Source organism: Lolium rigidum, chromosome 1, assembly GCF_022539505.1.
Source record: "Lolium rigidum isolate FL_2022 chromosome 1, APGP_CSIRO_Lrig_0.1, whole genome shotgun sequence".
In the NCBI taxonomy this organism is placed as follows: domain Eukaryota; kingdom Viridiplantae; phylum Streptophyta; class Magnoliopsida; order Poales; family Poaceae; genus Lolium; species Lolium rigidum.
In genome coordinates this window covers 239,887,172-239,897,925 of record NC_061508.1, presented here as the reverse complement: position 1 = coordinate 239,897,925, position 10,754 = coordinate 239,887,172, and the positions used below count along the sequence as shown (strand labels likewise).

Here is a 10,754-nt window from a genome sequence, read left to right as displayed (position 1 = left end):
TCTACGGCTCCCAGGATCCGGCTTATAAAGGCGCACGGATCTAGGGTTTACATGGAGAGTCCTAGACGGAATACAAGTTGCCTAACTACGGTATAATGTCTTGCCGTGTACATCAAGGATCCGCCTTCCATCAAGGCCGTGCTAGATCCGGATACTTCATGGGCCTTCACGGATCCGGCCTCCTCCGTAGGTCGGTGGGGATCCGGCTCCTCGTTCCTGGTTTGGTCTTCATCCTTCAGGATCTACAACAACTGGGTCGCCCGATGGGCCACATGCCACATCACCATCTGTGGGCCACCCGGGCTTGCCGGATCTAAGCCATGCCGTTGATATACCTATAAAGTATACCCACAACAGTAGACGTCGATTTAAGCTCGTCAAGAACAAATCGCTACGTGGCACTTCGCTGGAGTCAAGATGGGGTGAAAATCTCAAACTATTTGCTCGCAGGACATCTTCTCCAAGGGTGTGTTCGGTTGTGGAATTAGGTGGAATGGAACGGATCGGTTCCACACCCAGCAGCCATCCCTGTGTTCGGTTGAGGATGAGGAACGGAACGAAGTGATTCTCCGCTAGCGAATATACCCTGAAGATGCGGAACGAGGTCGTTCGACCGATTTGGTCGAATGGGAAGGAACCGGTGTATCTATCGCCGCACGGAAGGAAAAAAAAGGAAAACTCACCCGAACGGCCGAACCCAACCCTATATGTATCTCTGCCCGCGCGTCCTCTCCCAAGTCCCAACCCTCTGCGCCGCCGTTCGCCATCGGCCCGCCGGTCTCCCTCGGCCCGCCGCTCGCCCTCTCTCCCCCTCGCGCCAGACCTCTCCCCCGCGCGCCGCTCTCTCCCCATGCGCCGCACCTCTCCCTCTCCCTCTCCTCTCCGGCGATCTCCTCTCCCTCTGTCTGGTTCGGGCGGAAGCGGCCGACAGTCAGAGCGGGCGCGCCGACGGTAGGTGAGCCGGCGGTGAAGGGGGTCCAGGCGGAGGCACTTGCTGCAGGTATGTGTCCCTGTGCTTTCCCCTGTACTGTCCATATACTGTGTAGTTTGGTCAAATTGATTTGCTTATGTATGCCCAACTTGATTGTAAAATATATCCAATTTGGTCGAATTGATTTGCTTATGTATGTCCATAAACCGTCTCGTGGAGAATCACATTGATTTGCTTATGTATGTCCAACTTGATTGTAAAATATGTGCATTGTAGATGGGCAAGATTATGGATAAACGGAAAAAGATGATTAGGGAAGCCGCTGTTTTTGCTGTTTGCGCTGCAATTGTTGTAGCAGTTCGGGCTATTAAAAGGAAGAGACGACCACGTATAAGCTATGGGCCAATGCATGAACGGGATCGGCAGCGAATTGAATATCTCAATAGTAAAATTTGGCAATGCGACGTCATATGTAGAAATATGTTAAGATTCGAAAGAGCTCCTTTCTTTAAACTTTGTGACATATTGAGGGATCGCAAGTTGCTAGAAGATAGTGTTCATTTGAATGTGGAGCAACAAGTGACGATGTTTTTGCATACTGTTGGACATAATGTTCGCAACAGGGTTGTGGCAACCAATTTTGGTAGATCATTCTCCACAATCAGAGGCATATATTTTAAGCGTGTCCTCCATGCCATTGGTGAACTACGTAATGAATATATCAGGCCACCATCATTGGAGACTCCAGAAAAAATAGCAGGAAACTCTCGATTTGACCCATATTTTAAGGTACTAGCTAAAACTATTTCTTAGCTATGTAGGATACACTTCATATCATTTAACATTTGTCACTATATAGGATTGTATTGGAGCAATTGATGGCACAGATGTGAGAGCATCTGTTCCAAAAGATATGGAAGATGCTTTTCGTGGTAGGAAAACATATGCCACTCAAAATGTGATGGCAGCGGTAGATTTTGACCTTCGCTTCACATATGTGTTGACTGGTTGGGAGGGGTCATCACATGATCATGTGTTTTAGCTGATGCATTAACACGTGAGAGAGGCCTACAAGTACCAGAAGGTAACAAAATGACTTTAGATATAATTGTCCATATGTTGTCCAAACAATTGTCACCATAATGTGTTTTATTTTTAGGCAAATACTATCTAGTTGATGCCGGATATGGAGCCAAGCGTGGTTTTTTGCCACCTTTTCGTAATGTGAGATACCATTTGAACGAGTGGGGCAGCAATCCCGTCCAAAATGTGGAGGAGCTATTCAACCTTAGGCACTCATCTCTACGGGTGACGGTAGAGCGAGCTTTTGGATCACTCAAGAGGAGATTCAAAATTTTAGATGATGCCACACCATTCTTCACTTTCTTGGTACAAGTGGACATTGTTGTAGCTTGTTGTGTTCTTCATAATTATGCACTATCTCAAGGAATTGATGAATTCATTATACCGGAGGTGACTTGGACCACACAACCAATCCGGACACAAAGCCAACAAGCAAGAGACCATAGGGACATGATAAACGGTAGGCAACAAATGGCTAACCAAATGTGGGCGGATAGGCAGGCATTGTATGGTCATTGAGTGTGGCATTCTTCATGTATTTGTACCGCTATGTATGTAACGAAACCATGTATTGAGTTGTGCTACATTTGTACTCTTTTATTGTAATGAAATCATATGTTTCACATTTGTCCACCATGCATCTAGGATTTTTGGCTGACCTTGTGGCTAGTGGTGCAAGAATTTCAAGTGGCTTCAAGACTTGTCATTACAACCAATGTGCCAAGTTTTTGAATGACCATTTCAAGCTATCTCTAACCGGAGAACAATGCTCCAACCATCTTAAGAAGTGGAGGAAGATTTGGGGCAGGCTAGTCCAATTGAAAATTTTGAGTGGGGCCCTGTGGGATGAGGATACTTGCACTATTAGGCTCAGCGATGAGAACTATGCAGGCCATTGTGCTGTAAGTTTGTTCCCTAAACATTTTGCAACCAACTTTCACTCTTTGCATCTATTATATGTTACTCACTTCTTCATTTTTTGTAGAACAAAAAATCTGATATCCCCTTCTTGAATAACCCAATTGAGCACTATCGTGCAATGGAAACAATTTTTGGGTCTACCACGCTTCGGGGAAATACGCCAAGTGAGGGAATGATCCATTTTCTATTGATGTTGAAGATGATAATGAGATGCAAACTTCACCAAATGTAGATGAGTCTTCTGCCAAAGCACCACCAAAAAAGAAGGCTAAGCTTGTGCACATAGAAGATGATCCACTAGTCACCACTCTCAAAGATGGGTTCAAGATGATGGCTGATGCAATTGCAAAATCTGGTGGGGATGATGATGCTGTACCTGATGACTTGTGGGATGCTTTGGCTGCAATCAAGGGATTTGATGAGGACCATATTGCTCACTACTATGCTCATCTTGTTGACAATCCGAAGATTGCAAAAGCGTTCATGACGCTTAAACTTGAGAGAAAGTTGGTTTGGTTGAGTAGGTATGTGCATAAGACCTTTGGAGTGCTCTACAATTTGAAGTGATGATATTCACTTGAAGTGGGTTGATGGACAGCAATGAACTTTATTATTCCATGGACCATAATATGTAATATGGACTGTAATGAACTCTATGTAGTTTCTTTTGGATCACTACTATGCATTAAACTGGACTTGTATGAATTTGGACTGTTTCGATGCCTATTATGGTCGTTTGGATCTAATTATGTACTATATTTGCTGTTATATATGTGTTATGCTTATATGAATATATTTGTTATTGCAAACTGCTCAAAATACAAACAAAGTGCTGCCAATTTTTTTTATTACTACATTGTTGCATGGGGGTGGTATGTTCACCATAAGCATGAAAGAGGTGAGCTGAACCAAAATCCTGTCATTCCGTTCCGCGTTTTTCCCGAACCGACCACAGGCACGGAACCATTCCGTTCCTCGCTTTTCCCGAACCGAACACGGGTACGGAACCATTCCATGACATTGGAATGGAACCATTCCGTTCCATGCATCAGGATTCTCAAACCGAACACATCCCATGTCCGGCTAATGGGAAGGTGACACCCATGGCGAGCTCTTCCATGGCGTGGGGTCGTGAAGGAGCAGTGGAGGGGGACTGGCCGCTCGCGTCTCCAGGCTAGGCATCGGGTGCATTCAGTGAGCAGCAAAGGACGAGGAGGGGTTGGCCGCATACGTCACCGCCCTAGGCATCGCATGCCTCTGGTAAGCCTCCGTGCGAGGTGGCGCCATTGCTTACACGCGCTCTCCAATGGCTGGCGCGGATCAACGCTTCTTGTGTGAGGCGATGCTCAAGAGAGAACATGGATGATTATGTGCAGGATGACGTAGGCCTCCGCGTGGGTGAGACCATCAGACTATCAGAGGGAGCACCACACCGAAAAGCCAGCAGATTGATCAGGCGCCAGGCGGTTGTAGTTAAGAGTTTTTCATTAATTTATTATAAAGTAATGTTTTGAGCTAATGAACTATTTAATCATAAACCATTGATTCAAATGATGGAATGCGGAAAACCAAAACTATATGCACCCGGTATGTACGAAACATATTTAAAAATTTAGAAAAAAATCACCCATGTAGAGGGATACTACCTCCATCCTAAAGCTTAAGACTTTTTTTTAAAAGTCAAATCAAGTAAGGTTTGATCAAACTTTTAGAACAAATTTATAGATACCATATGAAAAAAAAATTCATTATCAATTTAATCATATTAGTTTTGTATTTTGCATGTTAATGATTTTTGGTAAAAGCTTTAGTTAAACTTGACATAATTTAACTTTCTAAAAATAATATAAACCTTAAGCATTGGATGGAGGTAGTATGTTCTATGTATGCACGTAAAATTTTATATAAAACCGACAATTTTTGTATCTTGTATAAAAAGATAAATAATGTCTCGAGAAATAGGCTATTTTACCACCAAAAATTTGTCTTTTACACATGACATTTTTATTTATATTTTTTTAAACATTTATAAACATATTTAAAATGCATTTCAAATAAAGGGTGCATGCCCTGTCCGAATGGAATGACCTTTCCAAGGGTACAGTTCAAAAATGAGTAGTGGCGAAGCATGTATGATTTTCTAGTTTTTTTCTTCCGATTTCTTCAAAAGTATAGTTTTTGCCGAGTCGCTCCGTGGTGGAGGGGCGTTTCCATCGCCAAAACCCCCAACCCAGCCCCGCCCCGCCGCCGCAAACCAAACCAAACCAAAGGAAATGGAAATAGAGCTCGACTCTCTGACCCCGAGCCGTCCCGCCCCTGCTCCCATGCCGCGCTCCGGCGAAATCGCGGTCACCGACGAGACCGCGCCTCTCCCTCCGCCACCGTCGCGGCACGGTCCGGCGTCGGCTTCCCCGGCCGTCCCCTCTCCGGAGGGCGTGCTCCCCCTTTCCCCTCTCTGCGACGGCCCCGCCCGGCGCCGCCGCTCCAAGCTTATCCGCTCCGCGGCCGTCGTCGACCAGGGCGCGGGGCCTGTCGGGTCTCCGCGAAAGAAGCGCCGCGGGTCGGGGGCAGCGGCGTCGCCCGCGAAGAACGTCAGGCGAGCGCGGCGTCGGCTGGAGTGCGACGGCGGGAGGGAGGAGGCGGCGGCGGAGGAGGAAGCCGTGGGTAAGGCTCGGGGAAGGAAGAGCGCGGCCGCCAAGGGAGTCGCGAAGGAGAAGAAGGGCTCGGGCTTGGCTTTGGTGCCTTGTCCCCTCGTCAGCCGCACCCGAGGTAAACCGAGTAGCAACTGGTAACCTCGTACTTCTATTATCGTGCTATTAGGGGTTCACGAAATGCAGGATTGTTGTGTTGCAAACCTGTCGTTTTGGTTTGGAGTACGGAATGTTGTTTCCTGAATCTCTGTAGGCGACTTTGGGCTTGGTACTGCAATTCGATTTCATGTACTCCAGTTAACACTATGCAAATTGCAACTGTTGAATAGGGGATATCTTGCCATCGCATGTTCATCACATCTGTGATTTTATCGTAATCTTCAGTTAACAGGTTTTTTGCTTGTAGAAAATGTTTTCACCTTGCTTTTTTAGGTCTCGGTGGATTTTCTTCAGGAATTTTTTCTATTTTTCCTGTCATTGCAGCATGGATTTATGACACTTTTCTGAATGGCACTAAAATAATTTCTCGCGTTGGATATGCTAAGATTTTAGTTTTGAATCTTCGATTGTGATTTTAGTAAATGTTGTTGTCTATTTTGGCTGTTATTCTATATGTCAATGATGGTACCGAGTAGGGTGTTGAATAGGAGTAGGGTGTTGAATAGGAGCATCAAAGCCCGCTCGCTCAAATTTTCATTTCAAACCCACTATAACTAGCTGCAGCAGTATATCACTGTTAGAAGAGTAGGTTGAAGATCTTGTGCGGCAGACATGACACAGGAGACCGAATTAAATGAGTCACGACACTGTCCTCATGTGTATGGTGGATGGTTCATGACCCCAGAGCATATGATAGTCCATGTTGCATGAAATATGCTGACTCTATGGAACAAGGGTGTGGATGGTTCGCTATTGAGGCCCAGGTAGTTTGCATCGGGCAAACACAAAAAATCCATATAGATTGTCTGCGTTTGTTGTGAATGATCCCCAACCGGGAAAAATGGGGAGCTCAGGATGTGCTTAAATTTCACCAATCCAAGATCAAATTGATCCAAATTTAGCGAAAGGTCCTAGACAGACATAGTTAACATTTATGCACATTTGTATTGGCCTAACCTTTAGATTTAGCTTAAGTTAATGGATAGAATAAGTTTTACCTTGTCAACATTCTTAATTATTATGTAGTTGCTGTTATTCAGAACAGTGTCTCAGATAAAACTACCCTAGATTGGGATATTGGTTCAGACAGAGTAAATATTTTTTTGAACCTTGAACAGTAGGAAAGGCTCCTACTGTTTTAATATATTAATAGAATATGGGAGGTGGCAATTTGGCTCATAGGAGCAAATGCTCTCATTATATAAAATAATCAAAAAACAATTTTAAAAATGTTAAAAAATTCTGATATAAATTTGTTGGTGTACATCTTGACATTCTATGTTAGTGCACAAATTTTCGTGGAGAAACAACATTTTATATGGCGTGTACAAAAAAGACAAAAAAAATATCCTGTACGTAGTCGTGTTATAGCATCAAAACTTGTCTTTTTTACGGGAGCCACAATTATTTTTAGTTTTTTTTTGAAAACTTGTGTACCAACATAAAATGTCTAGATGTACATGTAAAAATTTAGTTTAGAATTTTTTGACACTTTAAAATGTGGATTCACATAATGGGAGCATATGCTCCTATGAGCCAAAGTGCATTTCCCTAGAATATGGTGCTTTACATGTATTTACAAAGAGGCCAGACCTCTGAACAAGTTACATGGCAGCCACCAGCTCAGAAATAAAGGGATGTAGGTGTTCTCTACTCCTATGAACTAGAAGAGTGACGTCTGATGTAAATCTTGCTTTCCATGAGTCTACATCTGGGATGATTCCATTGAAGAGAAGATTATTCCTTTCCTTCCAAATGCTCCAAGCTCCAGTCATAAAAAATTCCATGAACATGGGTTTGTGCCACTGGTCCTTCCCATGCTGAATAATACTCATACTGTTCCCGTAGCCAACACTGAGAACTGAAGGGAGAAGGAAAATCCTATGCTCAATGGTTTCCTCTGGTGGGTTTTGGCACATCAAACAATGGTATCCAGATTTGGTTGTATAGTGTCTCCTTCTAAGCATACTCCTTGTGTTTAGTCTATCAGACAAGACAAGCCAACAGAAGAAATTCAGTTTAGGAGTGCATCTAGATTTCCATAACCATGAAAAAGCAACATGAGGGTCCATATTTCTGAAACAGAACTTGTAATACTGACTAGAGGTGTATGAAATTCTCCAGGAATATGTCCAAGTGTCATGAGGCTGTGTTGTCTGATTCAAAATGTCCACATCCATTTCTGCTGATAGTTTTTTCCCTGTTAGTGTAAGATTAAAACTTGTTTAATTAGTACGTTGTAGATAAAACATTGTTTGTTCATATATGCCTGCCATAATTTAACAAACTGTTCGAGAAAAGTAGTTCTTTGTTACTTTACTGTGCAATTTTTTTCTTGCGCCATGATATGCTTTTCTTGTGGCATGATAGTGTTGTTTACATATGTCTTCCTTTTTTGACGTGGTTAATTTCTGTTTGAGTACTAGGTGCAGATAATGCAGAGCAGTCTGACTGGGAAGGTCTCTGGGAAAGGATCGTCGAATTGGTGATGTGGAAGAATGTTGGGAGATCAGCATTTTGGTTTGGCTCGGGATCTATGATTTTCTGCTCTTCTTCCTTCTCAACAGACATCGAATTCAGGCACGTGCAACTTTTGATGTATTTCATCAGTACATTGTTCAGCTTATTACATATTGAAAAATATAGGCTGGTGCTATCAATTCATCTATATATAAAACTACAACTGCAAATGGGCTCCAGTGTCCAGTTTCATGTCAATCACCAGAAATTTAGGAGAATACCATTGGCAGCACGGAGCTGTGCATTAAGGGTATAAGTGATGTTTTAGCCCTTAAAATGGGGATTAGATGGTGCGAAATGGATTTATTTTTGTGGTTCTAGTGACTTTTTTAATAAGCAAGTGGAAAATGAAAGGAAGGATAAGTGTGCTGTATGATGAGTAAATCCTAACCAAATGCCTCAAACCATACGCAGTGCCATTTTTTATAAGGCCTACACAATCTGCTCTGTTCGCAATAGTATTTTCCTGAATACTGATGTATCTAATGATATTAACCTTATTTGCATATTTATAATCTGCCATTTGAATATTGCCTTCTACTTTGCAGTCCAATCAAGATACTTTGCAACTTTGGTGTTGTGACGTTGGGCTTAGCCTTCTTCAAAGATTCCATTAGTCAGAGGTACAATTCAGTAATGTTCTCTCTTTTTGAGCTAGGGAACAGTGTTAAAGTTTTTCTCAGTATCTGTCAAATCGTGTTAATTTAGAAGTTGTAACAGGCAGAACACTGAACCCGTAAGGAAATTCCAGTTGACTGAGGAGGATGTGCTCCGGGTTGCCCAGGCTGTCTTGCCAATTGCTAACTCCCTCTTATCCATGGCCCGAGTGATCTTCTCTGGTGATCCGTCCATGACACTGAAAGTAAGCCCTGCATTTGATTCCATGCTCTGCGTTATTCAGAAAGCATAACAACTTTCTTTGAAGAATTCTAAGGTTGCTGATTTGTTAATCTTAGGTGTTACCTATTCTTCTGTTTGGTGCGAAGTATGGTCATCTGTTAACGTTATGGAGGCTTCTTGCAATAGGTATATGTGTGAATGGCAAAGAGCAGTCAAACTTTTGCATGACTTGACCTTTATATCATCTCGTATTTAATGAAAATTTACAGGATTTTTTGGTTCTTTTACACTCCCAAGACTGTATAGCTGCTACTCGAGTCATATTCGTGAAAAGGGTAGGTAGCATGTACCAATTTCTCCTGAAAGTACCATTTAAATTTTAATGGAGCAAGGAGTCATGGGTTGTTATTTTTCCAGTTGAGGGTTTGAATGCCCGAATTCTGAATGCATGGAAATCCTGTCCCCGCAAGAAACTCGTTGCAGCAGCTGCAGCTATAACCTTCTGGAACGTGGTCAGTGTGAAGACACGTGTAATGGCTGGTACGTTTTTGAATATTTATAATCGAGTGAATTCACGGAAGTACTGGCTCATACAAATTGCTTTACAAATTCTCATGTCAGTGCAAAATAAGGCCAACTGTTGGATGCTGTAGAAGAGTCGAGCACATGTCATTGTTGATATGCATCATTTGAGGATACAGTTCAGAAAACTGTTTAGTACTTTGTGAAAAAAATTAACTGTTTGCGCCAGTGGTTAAACTAGTGCTGTGGTAATGCTCTACTACTACTGTCCGTATAAAAGTCCTAATGTAGATATTGTTGGAGTTGTTGGCTTAGTTATGCAGCTGTGTTCCATACTTTCAAGTGAAGATAAGCTGTGCTCAAGCATCATTGCAGATTTTGTCCTCTGTGATTTTTTACTGTATTACAGTTTGTTGTTTTATTCAAACATGTTAAAGCTTAACTCCGTGCTATCTCTTTCTGCAGCCTTCATTTCTGTAGCGACACTGCGCTACTACTATCAGTATGGAGGAACCAGTAAGAATTCAGAGAAAAGGGGATAACACGCCAACGGGAGCGGCAACAAGCAATGTTGATGGAAGACTGACAAGCTGCCTCACGTGCAGCCCAATGGACAGGTGCTGAGTGTTGATATGTAACGAATCCTTGCGAGCGCTTCAGCAGCAAAGAAGCTATTATCTGGGTGGTAGGCGCGATGCAATGGCTTGCTGTGCGATGTACTGGTAGTTGTACAGCTGCTTGCTGCAGCGATTTAGTATTCTGTGGGGGAAGCTTTACACTGCAGCAAAGTGAAACCAAGTACAAGATACATCTGGTTGTCACGTATGCTTGTTTGACATGGCATGCATGTTACCGTTGCGTTCTGTATGAAGCTTGATGTATTATTCTGTGGGGGAAGCTTATCATTTTGCTGCTGGGCGAATCAACAATTCCTTGTGTGCTTTGAGCACCATCAGTTCGCAGTATGATGGTAGTAACCTTTCTTCGATATGGGTCAAATATAAATGTGGCCATCTGTGAGAGAGATCTCCATTTCTAGGAATCTTCTTTGGAAGGATTGTTTCGTGGCCGGCTATATCATGGGTGGGCAGGTGTTAACTCAAATCTAATTAAAGAACAGGTGAGGT

At 42.9% G+C, this 10,754-nt stretch overlaps 2 pseudogenes; both read left to right on the top strand.

Moving 5' to 3' along the window:
- Nucleotides 1-1,207: 1,207 nt before the first annotated feature.
- On the top strand, nucleotides 1,208-3,502 carry LOC124656594 (annotated as a pseudogene).
- A 1,706-nt stretch (nucleotides 3,503-5,208) lies between these two features.
- LOC124683379 lies at nucleotides 5,209-10,514 on the top strand (annotated as a pseudogene).
- Nucleotides 10,515-10,754: the final 240 nt, after the last annotated feature.